We start from the raw sequence: 12,531 nt of genomic DNA, 5'->3' as shown, positions 1-12,531 counted from the left end.
AACAATACAGCAATGGTATAAAATTGACAAGAATATCGGTGATGCAGTAAAAGAAAAAAATTAAGTCTCTAATCTTTATCCTGTGCATGTTCAGTGGGTTAATAAAAATAATAATTTCCTGTACATTCTCTATTTAATATTTGTACTTTCAGAATTGCTTATGCATAACTAAAAATGCATTTCCGATTTGACACTTTGACTCTTAAGATACATAATATTTCTGTAATTTCATTACAGTTGTCTCCTCCAAATCTGTCAGTTTCCATGAGCTCCAAAGTGCATTGATATTGCTTAGCCACTCAACTTATGCAAAAGAATACACAAATCCATTCACAACAGCCGATTATCTCCTAGAACATGTAGCTCAATAAAGTCAATAGGCTATTGACAAAATGTTATTCAGAAGAAAAGTAAATAGAAAACCAAAATAAAAATCATTCTCAAACACCTCTTATTGCTACAGCATAAAATAATTATCTGGCCTCACAGTACTTTAAGGTGACTGAAGAAAACTAAGTGTGAAAACTCTCCAGTATTATGTCCTTCAAAACAAAAATCTAATGAAAAAGTAAGGAAAATATGAGTTTCCTGTTGAGGACTAGCAACAGATAGGTAGGCATTCTTATGGGAACATATATGAGTGAATGAGAACTACAGAATTAATTACATCACTGTCATGATTAATGGACACATGAATTTGAAAGTAGACAATAGTATGGACAGAGAAGTCTTTAGTGATCATGCACATCCTGAAGTCTTAAAAGAAACAGGTAACACTCAAGGAACATGAAGATGCCTTCTGCTCCTGCATGGGCTAGTGTTACTTCACTGCCCACTACTGTAGAGATCTTGATGTACGTATCTGCATTGGAAGTTATTACAAATTTTTAAATGCTCCTTTTTTACAACAAAAATTCTGTAGGAGAGGAGGAAGAGGAACTAATGATATTATTAGTTATGAAAGTTTTAATTTAAAAGATATATACTTGGTAAAAAGGAAATAACCAGATCATTAATTCAAGCTATTTGATTGTTTCTGTCCAAAAACGGATAACAACACAATAGCTAACAGAAGTAACTCAGATGAATTTTGCAGAAGCATATCTGTCCTTGAGGTGACTTTTTCCTATAGCTTCCTGCCTGCAGTGATGCTCATCATCAGGGTTTGAATGTTTCTGGTGTTCTTTTTCAAAAATCAAACAATCATATATAAGGAATTAAATGGTTTAAGAAAATAATCCAGATCTGATATGTGTTTCGTGGTTTTTAGATGAAGACATTTTTATTGTGTTTATTTTTATTTTTCATTTTTTTCCATTGCAAGGCTGAATTTCTGATAAACAAGAGCTTTATCCTTCTGGGCCAGGTATCTAAGCAGCACCTTGAATCTAAATGTAGAAATCCTCTATGCATTTCTGCTTGTTTAGAATATTTATGTACTTTATGTACAAGATTATCTATGAATAATGAGGAACTACAAGAAACAATGGGTCTTTCTACTTCACCTGTCCAATACATGAAAACTTGACAGTCAGTTTTAATAGCAACACAAACAACAGGTTTATTATGGTGAAAAATGGGAACTAAAGCCTGCATAATGTAATAGACAATCTAGCCTTATTTGAACTCCATTGAAGCATTGCTCCCAAATTTGGTTGTATCGGACTTTGTAGGATTTAACATATGTTTTTTACCTTAAAATCTCTCACAGATTTTCATTTGGCAAATTTGGCTTATTTCAGATTTCCTAGCCTGCATGCCTACAAGTATGGGTAGAGTTTGATTCCAGAACATTTAATATTTTACGAACAGTTGAACAAGTATTCTTTTTTTTTTAATAAAAGAAGCTCAAAGATTGATTTTGAGTCAAAAGACTACTTCCCAACACTACACAAGAGAATTGTGATGGATTAACTGAGTGCATAACTGATATTGTTTTAGTGCATTAGCCCTTATTTCCTGTTCAAAATGATTGATTGAGCCTCAGGCAAGGCACTGTCCACAGCAAATATTAAGCAAACTTACCCAGACGCTATCAATCACTCTTATCAAAGGATCACCACTTTAGCACCAAAAAAAATAGAGAAGGGCTATTTGCTTCTCACTGAATTCATCCAGTTGAGTATGTTTTTCTTAAAAGCACAGAAAAAAGATTGCCTTTGTAAACTACTGTTTGCTTCAACACGTTTCTTCAGGCCGGTCAGTTTTAATGCAGAGTTGTCATTTACTTATATTTCAACTTGTTAGGTGTTTCAAAAATGATCTGACTCAAAACAAAGGTGGGGAAAGCACCACACACCAGCTGGAGCATTCAGAAAATCACTTGACAGCAAGAAAGATCATTCATCTATAAAAGATCACCTCGGTGGTTTCAGCCGTCGCCGATTACCGACAGCAGTGCTGTTTCTTCCCTTCTCTGAGAACTGAATTTCTGTGTAATTATTACATTAATTCTGCTGGTACTTCACTTGCTTTATTTAATAACTACGTAGACACCTATAAATATTACTTAGACATAACCATCAGTGGGAGAAATTATGGAGTGGCCTAGAACTTCCCCGCTATGCAGTAGTACGTGCTTATAACTTTCTCCACTGGTATGGAAGCTATAAAACAGTGATTTCAGACGTGTTTCCCTGAAGGAATTCTCCCCACAAATCTCTGCATCATCTTTATGGACGCTGCATGCCATCAATGTGCTAGAAAGCGATTGAGTGAGGTTTTCTTAGTTTAATACCAGTACTGGCACACCCTTTTATGGACAATTGCTGGTAGCTCAAGGCACCACTACCAAGTGTTTCACCTTTCACTTTTTTTTTCGCAGATGAGCTATTAAGGTCACCTCTTGAGATCAAACACTACTTTCTGGCAAAGGGTTTCCAGATGATATCCTGGATAGAAATAAGAATTTTCCCCACTTTAATGATGCAAGATTTAATCCCATGCACAGTTAGGCAGGCTTCAATTACCTTCCATCTGAATAACTCATTGGAGGAACTGTCTAGAGTCTAATGTTCCATCAACCTCTAATAATTCTGGTTAGTTGGGTTTTATGGTACTAGCAAAGTAAAACAACTTCTCACAAATCAGACAAGAAAACAAATGCTTGTCCTGTTTACATCCAAAGGAACATCTGCAGCAGACTTTAATTCTTTCAGAGCATGCAGTGGGAATGCCTTCAAATGAATTTAAATTGCAAGCTTGGTCAACTAAAATGCTTTTAATTGTACATTGGCAGCCATTCAACCCCATTTTTACACTGATTATAGTGCCTAGCTGCTTTGGTATGTATGTGTTAATAATACATAGATAACTCCATCCAGAAAACATCATCCAAATACACGTGGCGTTATGTATCAGATTCCTAAAAAAATGTAGTCATAGAAAATATATTATAAAAGATCCACCTACTAAGCAAATAGTTTCCCTTTTCTATGTTTTCATTTTCTTCCTTTGCTATAACGTGAAAGAGGAAGGAGGGAAGTGGAACAACTGCTCTTAGCAAATGGCAGTGCTCCTCTCATATCTTCTTCCTCCTATCTCCTCCCTCCCCCCACACACACTTCTAAGCCTTCTCCAGTGTACACAGAAGATGTCTGAATGTCTGATGTCTCCTTCCCCACTCTTCTCCCAGGGAAGCTCTTTCCCCTGCATGTGGTAGCAGGAGAGTAAGTACAGGAGGAAATGGAAGCAACAGAAAGTGTCAGCACACAGCAGACGGCACTGGCTGTCTCTGGATGATTTCGTTTTCTGTTATGCAAGTCCCAGAGAATCAGGTCTGAAAAGTTTATCACAAAAGTATATTTTTTGACATATTGTCCAATTTGGACTCATCATAATTCTGCAGTTCTTTCCCTCGAGGGGGAAACGTACTTTTCTTGTACTAAAATACACAATAAATCTGTTGAAGTTCTTTTTGTTTATGAGGTATCAGTGAAATCTGTGTTTCCTTTTTCTTCTGCCTCATCATTTGAAAAATTCAAGCTAATAGTGGAAGTTGCTTATCTGCACTACTGATCCAGTTATAGCAATGTGTAGTAGATGATTTATGTGATTAAGGGATTTCTTATTAACCTCATTGAGGCCCTCATTGGGGCCCTCAGTAATTTTTTTCTGTTATATGCTGTCCGTGTGATATATATTCTCTGCAGTATTGCAGAGTTGTCATTATGATTTGTGAAAGCTTTGCCAAGGTGTTCAAAGTGACTGACTGGCTCTAGCATTTGATTATCTAATATGATATTTATGGAGTCATCTGTTCCATTGGAGTATAGGATTTTGCTTTTCTGGATTCTTGCCTACTGTTTCTTTTCTATTTATATGTATGTTTCTTCTTTCATTGTATTCATTACATTCTTGTTGATAGCGTTATGTGAAGTGTTACATAATCCCCTAAGTTAAATTTAGAGAAAATTTCAACACATTGCATGCTTCAATCGTTTCCATCAAATTGTTATTTTTATACAATCTTGAGACCAAACTAGAATGATAAAAGTGTAGTGATAGCAAAATTGTTTTTTTTGTGCAAGGCAGTGGTTTTTATTGCAACCATTAACAGTTAATATTGAAGTGAAGCGGTTACAACAATTTTTTTTCAGTTAATTAATGTGAATTACATCTTTTTTCACTGACAACTCTCCAAAGTTTGGTTGAATTCAAAATTATTTTCTTAAAAATAATTGGTTGAATCAATAATGAATTAAGTCAAGGTTAAAAGGCATATAGCAGCTCATTAAAATATATTGAGAACCCACATCCAACCTTTGTTTGCTACAGATTGAAGGTCACTGAAAATATACTGGCTATTGCTTCTACGTTGCTGTGGTGTACTTCTGCACAATGTAAACTATTTAGAGTAGTGATGTATATAACTGTGCTCATATGTAAAATAAGATTGTGCACATTACAGTGCACACAGATTATTGTAGGCGGGCTGCTCCAAAAGTAACATCTTCTATTTTATTGTGTTGGCCCATGACATCAGAGATGGATGTTGGTGGGGTGGCAGTAGAGGTTGAACCTTCCTATCAGTGTTCCATTACATTTTGGTGCTGTGTGATGGATGGCAGCAGAGGGGCACTCTGGCAGAATGATGTCTGGCATGGAACTGTGTATGAAGCAAAGGTATGTCATCAAATTCCTCCATGGGGAAAAAATGGAACCCACTGACAGTGATGCTTGCTGAACACTTATGGAGACCAAACAGTGGATGTGAGCACAGTGACATGGCGGTGGTGTGCTTCAGCAGTGGTGACATTGGGACACCTCAGCAGGTGCAGATTTATAAGGGTGGTATGCAGGCTTCTGTTCATCACTGGAGAAAATACACAGCTAATGCTGGTGACTGTGTTGAAAAAGAGTGGTTTGTAGCTGAGAATTTGCTCTGTCAACTAGTGCTATTGTGCTTTTTGTTTCTGTTGTGGTTTCCATGGAAATAAATATGAGGCATTACTTTCATGGCAACTTATATATCTTTTGTTCTAGAGTTTTGTAAAAATAGTCAAACACAGAATTATGTCAGCATCAGGAGAAATAGACTTCAGAGTCAGCATTAAAAAACCCATGAGACTGCACCAATCTGTGATGGCTGTTTTTGGGGCTCTTAAGAATATTATAGCTTGGATAGGCATTATTTTCACACTAAGTTTAGTGTGGATAAAGACTCTTGGATAAAGACTATCCCTATAAAGTCATTCAAATTGTAAAATATTCCTTAATATTCAAATCAAATAGGGTTTTAAAAAATTATTTTAATGAAGATATTTTAGAAACATCCTGAAATATGATCTGTTAATTTTCTTTATTTAATGGACTAAGCCAAGTTAAACCATTGGAGATCAGTGGTCTTTCAATGAAATGTCCTCATCAGCCAGAGATTAAATTAGGTTATGCTGATAACCTGATTCAGTGGACCAAATTGATATTTGATAGTACTTCCCTTGAGTTTTGGATTAAAAAATGTGAAGTAGTAAAAGAAAGACTCTGAAAGGAATTTTGCATCTCAGTGGATGTTTTTCCTTTCAACAAGATGATGTTTCATTTTATAGTTGAAATACAGCATGCCTTTGAACTTCTGGTAGCTGAAGATATTAAGTAAGAATATCACATTTCAGTTATTGTATTACATTTTATATATAGTCTGTGTATTTTAATTCTGTATGTACGTTGAGAGCTTTCCTCTAGTGGAATAAAGCCAATCAAAAACTTAGAGTAAGAATTAAAATTTAGGTCCTCATGCAGCCCTGTGGTTCCTTTGTTTGCTTGAAAAAGTACAAAGGACAAATAAAGAAAATGTAAGAACACTTCGGAGAATAATGTTGCTGCTCAGTGCTAAAATTGTGCCAGGTCCACCTAAGAGCTCCTTAATGCAAAAAAGACGCACTCTGTGCTGGCTAACAATAGAATGAGGGACATTAGCAATATGCCAGAGCAGGGTAGGAGAAAGAATGACCAAAATAAATGGTTTCACAGAGAATCTGCATTTACAATAAGTGAGTGAATTGATGGTGAAGGTCAGATCCGCACAAGTTAGCCTGCATTTAAACTAACAATGCTGAATTTTCTAGCTCTCAAGTGTGTGGGGAAACAAAAAAAGAAAATGAAAAAGCGATGGGTGGTAGGAGATTGAAGAAGATGAGGTATCAGGACGTGAGGCAGAAGCACCTGTTTCTTCAGAGATCTGAGCAGAACCATGGGGTGAGTTGACCCCAGCTGGCTCCTCAGCCCCAACCCAGCTGCTCTCTCACTCCCTGCAGAAGGATGGGGGAGAGGACTGGGAGGGCAAGAGCAAAGAAAATCCCACATGTGGATCCAAATAAGGAAAGTTAAATAAGTTCAGCAAAGTGCCGCTTGCTAGCCAAGCAAGATAAGCAGCTCATTCACTCCTTCACATCAGCAGGGAGATGATTAGCCATTTCCAGGAAAAGGGTTCTTTGTCTTCTGTGTTACTGGGAAGACAAATGTAGTAACTCAGATGTCCCCACTATCCCCAGCCGTCCTGCTGAGCAGTGCCAGTGAGAGAGCAGCTGGGGGACATCTCGTGGCTGGCCATGGTCACCCACTGTAACCGTGAGCTGGAAATGTCTTCCTTCTCTACTACATGAAGATGTCTGCAGGTGTGGCTCCATTACTCTTCTTTGCCTGGCCTTGCTTCGTAATTTTCAGTTTTCCTTCTTTTAAATCAGAAAGAAATAACATAATCTCAAGCTTCAGTCAGTCAGTCAGAGCTCACTTTTATTTAGCAGAATGATTTTCAGCTAAAAGTATTCGGGCTTTTTTCACATTCAGTTATTTTCTTTGCAGTTAATGGGCTCATAAATCTGTCAACACAAGAACTGAAAAAATGACATGTATGAGTTAATATTCACCTTTTTAGAGGAGACGTCTTTCCTGAGTACAGGAAGAGGATTTAGGGCTGCATGCTAACACTCAAAATTTTAGCAAGGACGACTGTATCGTTTAACCCTAAGGACGGTTCTGTGTCCCTAGAACTAGAATAAGGCTCCATCTTTGGAAATCTATGTTTACCTTTTAGGTCGTCTTTTGAATTTGTGAAGGAGGTACCTTTCCAGGTAGCAGATTGGTCTGTCCAATATGAAAGCATTTTTTTCTAGGAGGGCTTTTTGTCATTTTCCTGTCAGGTCAGCCTGCTATGTAGGTTTTATTATAAAGTCATTTTTGCCATTTAATGATAGGAGAAGATGTGATTGTTGTATGGAACAGATGGCAAGTGTGTTAGAGCAAGGCTGAATCTTTCCTCTGAAAGGAATCTAAGCCATCTTGCTATTTAATATACATCATCTATATGCAGTATTTTAATGATTATATATCTTAGAAATATAGTGAATACTTTTCTAATCTGTTTTCGCTCTCACTTTATTTGAAATCTTTTTATCTTTGATTGAGGAAATTACAGGAAAACATTGTGGAAAAAAATTGTAAATATTTCCACGAAGACTTCTATTTCTTACCCCTTCCCAGGTGTCCATCTGCACTCTTAAGGCTTTGATGGTTTTTAGTTTTTGTTTTGTTTTGTCCTACATGCAAGGCAAGATGGGAGTAATCCTTTAGCTGTTTGTACTCTCGTGTCTTCTCAGGATTCAGTTATTTCCAGCCTTCCTCTTTCTTAGTTCTTGATGTTCTGATATTCAGATGAGTCACTACTGCTGGGTTTTGGTTTTTTTTTGGTTCTTAGATTGATTTCACGTGTGAAATTCATTTCAAATGCCTGTTCTGAATATATTTGTCTACCTTCAATTTGCCTGGCATACTGAACAAAATCTGATTGAATGTGTTTATAAAATGACTTATCTTCCCGGCCTGCAATTCAGCTCAGAGTGTGCAATGACTGGGAAATACATAGCTTGCAAGCTTCAATTGCTGGAACATACTGAGTCATCAAATGCATACTCCTTTGTAGATGCTAAGCAAGTTTTGTCTTAGGTATTTAATTACAGCACACAGCATAGGTAGGTAGTATATGGGTGTTATTTAAGTCAGCTAAGTCTAGAGCACTATCTAAACAGCCTTGTTTTACCTATCAGACTACATCTATTGTCTGTTTAGATATATCTAACAGACTGTATCTGGGTTCAGTCCCCCAACGTATAACTTGTATTTTAAAGTGATGTGATAAAGCATAAAATTCCTTGCACAAAACTCGACCATAACATGCAAAATATTTGTGGTGCATTTCTATTTTAATTTTTGTTCCTAAATATAGTATTCATCTAGAAGTATGCTTCCTTCAAATTAGTTGTAAAAACTTGATTTCTGTGTATAGTATTACATTCATTTATCTTCTTGATATTTATGAGAGATTATTGTAATGGTTGTTTTAGGCTTCTTTCCAATATTACCTTGAAAAACAATTGTGATTGCATGCTGCAAACTAGAATAATCAGCGTGTTCACAGGCGTTTATAGTATGCTGTGATAATAGAAAATAAACAGAAACAATTTGGTGCTATGAAAAGTGGTATGTGTTATGACAGTAGCCATGACCAAATATCTGACAGGAGGAAATGAATATTCAAGTGATTTTTCTGTATTATTAGAGCAGGAATTTTCTACTTAAATATTAACGCTTCACTCTTCCCTATCAGCTTCCAATGACATACTATTTCTCCTTTCCCTAGAGCCTTCCCACCCTTTCAAGAACTTTTCTGTATGTAACAAAGTGCAGTTGCGTTTACAAAAATGGAATCCACATGGCTTTACTCACTGGGCTTTCTCCAGTCTCCTGAGATGAGCAAGGATCTCCCTTTGCTCCTCATTTCCCTATGAGTTGTCCTCACAGGGAGTTGTTAAGCTTCAATTATCTTTTCCTGCATTAGAAACATCTTCATGGGCATGATAGTGGAGACCAAGATTAACTTCAGCGTTACAAAGATTGCTTACATCTAACACATTTCAATGAATCGGGACTGCTGGACTAGGTGGCAAAATTTCTGTGTTCATCTTGCAAGACAAATATAATTTTGAGTTGTACAAGTCTCATTTTATTGGGCTAAGCAGAAGAAGATGATAAAGAGAACTGAGTACCAGAATGGTATTTTCCAGGATGGTTCTTTTATTTTTGATAAACGACTGTCTTCTTCAAATGTATTCATTACTTAAAAATCTAAAGTGAATAATTATTTTTGATCACACTTGTCACCTATATGTTACACTAGAAAATCAGTGTCTTTAATATGCAGAAATCCTAGAAGTATAGGTAGTTTTGCTTGTATTCAAAGGTCATATGCTATTTTAGGTTTCTGGAGAGGTCTATTACAGTAGTATGAGACAACTTAATTTGAAAGGTATTCAAAATATTTGAGCCAATAAAAATCTTATCATCTTTTTGGAAAATGTTAAAGGTAAAAAAAAAATAGGGAATTCTAAATGGCTTGTAAAGGTAAGTTCTTTGGTATCAGTAGTCTCTGGTCATTTTGTTCTACAATAAAAAGAAAGACATACTCTGTTTCAGTTTAAGACCTTAGTATAAGTACTAAACTGAGTATTATTTCATAATAACACAGCTAATGATGTAATTAGTTCTTCAGCACTTTCTAATGAAATTCTACTACTTTTTTAAATATAATTTTTTACTTTATTTTTCTAGAATTCTAGGCTAAATGTTATAATCTCTGATAACTATTTTTTCTACCCCAAGATCTACTTGTGAGACATAGAATATTTTGAATGAACAAAGAACTTGGACATCTTTCTGAAGGAGTTTCCTCATAAGGAAGTGAGAAAGTTATATTTAATGACGATATGGGTGTGGCCACATCATGCCTACTACAAACTTGAAGATGTATAGCTAAACTACCATGAAATTATTCAGGAATGAATACATTGATACAATTTCTCCACAATATAAAAAAATAATTACCAGATATGCCATTTTGTAAAGTCAAATAGGACAGATGATAAGAGAAAAAGACATTTTCAGGATATTTCTGTATAGTATAGCAGACTCTAGATACAGATACATTCTCTTTCATTATGTTTTCTGTTGGCAGGCACCGTAACTTGCTTTTTAATGCAAATGTTAGCAGAACAGGACCTACTTAACTTCTTTAAGTGTGAGTATACCACGTATGCACTGGATCCATAAAGCGTAATATGTTTTCCAGATCTGTGCAAACTGTCTTTTTGTTTCCCCTTCTTACTAAAGGAAGTTTCGGTAGGGTTGCCAAAATAGGGTTTGATCACCTTGCTGAAAGCTGAAAAGCAAATTTTATCTGATTCGCGCAGAACATAATTTTTGATGTACCTGGTTTCTGCTCTTCTAACCAATTAAGAACATGACTCACAAGGACCCTGTGCTGAAATGAATTTACTGCTCATTATGTTCCAGATGCTGAACTGGTGATCATCTCTTCCTGCACTCTGCTTCTCCTCCCTTTTTATGTTGTATAGACAAAGATTTGCACTGACAATGAGAAGGAAATTGAATTCTGCTGGATTTCGGCAAATCAAAGCAGTCACTTCTCAGCCCTGATATCTAGGAGTAAAACAGCAAATAATTCCATTATGAACTGTACGAGCTACAGATTTAGTGTGCATGTGTGCATAATACATGTACCTGATTCTGTTAAGGTGCCAGAAGATATTTCTGAAGGATTTCTAACATGAATTTCTGCAAGCAGCAAGCTGTGTTTGCTGTTATGTCAGTCATAATTCTGCTTGACTTTACTGATGTTCTCGGGTTGGTATGTTTAAGATTAATGAGGCATTAGCCCTCAATCAAGGAACTACTTGAGAATACCCATTTAATTTCAGTGAATTGTGCAGCTGTATTAATTAATATCATTTGACCTTTGCATTTGTGCGGAAAGATTTCTTTTTCTATAAGCAATGTCATAAAATTGAATTGATAGCTGGAATATTGTTCTTTGTATAGCCCAGCGATTAATACAAGTTGCATCCTGTGTTTGCATACAGATTTGAGAATATATTTCTGTCGTAACGAGAGAGAATTCGGTCTTTTGGGTAATTTGGAAGGCAAAGGGCCACTCTTAAGCTTTTCTTCTTTTGTTTAGAGCATGGTGACATAGAGGTATTTTGGAAACTGATATAATGCACACAGAATTCCTCCAGTGTTAATACCTTATTGCATTTAAAATGTGATAAATATGTGTATGTCAACGTTTCTGCCTACATGGATGTGTGCTTGCATACGTGGCATTATGTGTGCTACGTAGCTAGAGAAATAAAGTATTTAAATACATGAAGACACATTTAAATGTAAGTCAAAGGAAGCAAAAGCTTCAAAGATAGAAAATAAAGCTCGTCAGCGTTGTTTCATCATAATTCAAAAGGCTGCCGAGATGTTTTTTTTTTCATTAAATGGCTGCTTCTTGCACAGCTGCTGGCTAACTCCCAGTAAGGTATAAAAAATGTAAATGAGCATTTCTAGTTAAGAAAGTAACAAAGATAAAGTAACCACAAAGGGCAGAAAAAGCTTCTAATAAAGAGGAGATCTTGCCAAAACCAAGTCTTAAAGACACCCAGGGAAATAAATAAACTTTTGTCCAAGCAGTGCCAAATGCTGGCTCTGTCAAGAGCTCAGTGGATGAATTTCACATGCTTTGTCTAAGTGTAGAATTTGATCCTAAACATAAACTAATTGAAATTAATGTGGGAATCAAATTATTCATGACTTTGATATCCTCTCCTCTCTAGGCTGTGCTGTGGTGCACGTGCTCTGTGGGCCGTGGGGTAGCAGTGTGGCTGCTGCCTGGGCTTGGTCATCGCTCTGAGTTTCTGCACATCTTAGATATTAAAAGGAAGCGTACAAGAGGTGGAAGCAGAGGTAGGTGATGCAGAAGTGTAGAGCCTTTCCAGGACACGGTTAGGAAAGCCAAAGCTGACCTGGAGTTGAATCTGGCAAGGGATGGGAAGGACAACTAGGAAGTATATAAGCAGCGTTATCAGTCACCACTGAATGCAGGATTTTGAAGTCCCTCACTGTTTTTTCCTTATATCTTTTAACATCCATGGCAGAAATCAAAGATAAGTAATTTAAATATGAATAATGAGA

The 12,531-nt window shown here is 36.3% G+C and overlaps 1 long non-coding RNA gene across 1 annotated transcript; it reads left to right on the top strand.

The window, feature by feature from the left end:
• LOC110406064 lies at positions 6,878-11,776 on the top strand. Its single transcript, XR_002443232.1, has 3 exons — positions 6,878-7,115; positions 10,508-10,570; positions 10,846-11,776. It is a non-coding gene; the product is annotated as an uncharacterized LOC110406064 (long non-coding RNA).

The sequence above is a fragment of the Numida meleagris genome, chromosome 13, assembly GCF_002078875.1.
Source record: "Numida meleagris isolate 19003 breed g44 Domestic line chromosome 13, NumMel1.0, whole genome shotgun sequence".
Lineage (NCBI taxonomy): Eukaryota > Metazoa > Chordata > Aves > Galliformes > Numididae > Numida > Numida meleagris.
Note: the sequence above shows the minus strand (reverse complement) of the source record. Positions and strands in the feature narration are given on the sequence as shown.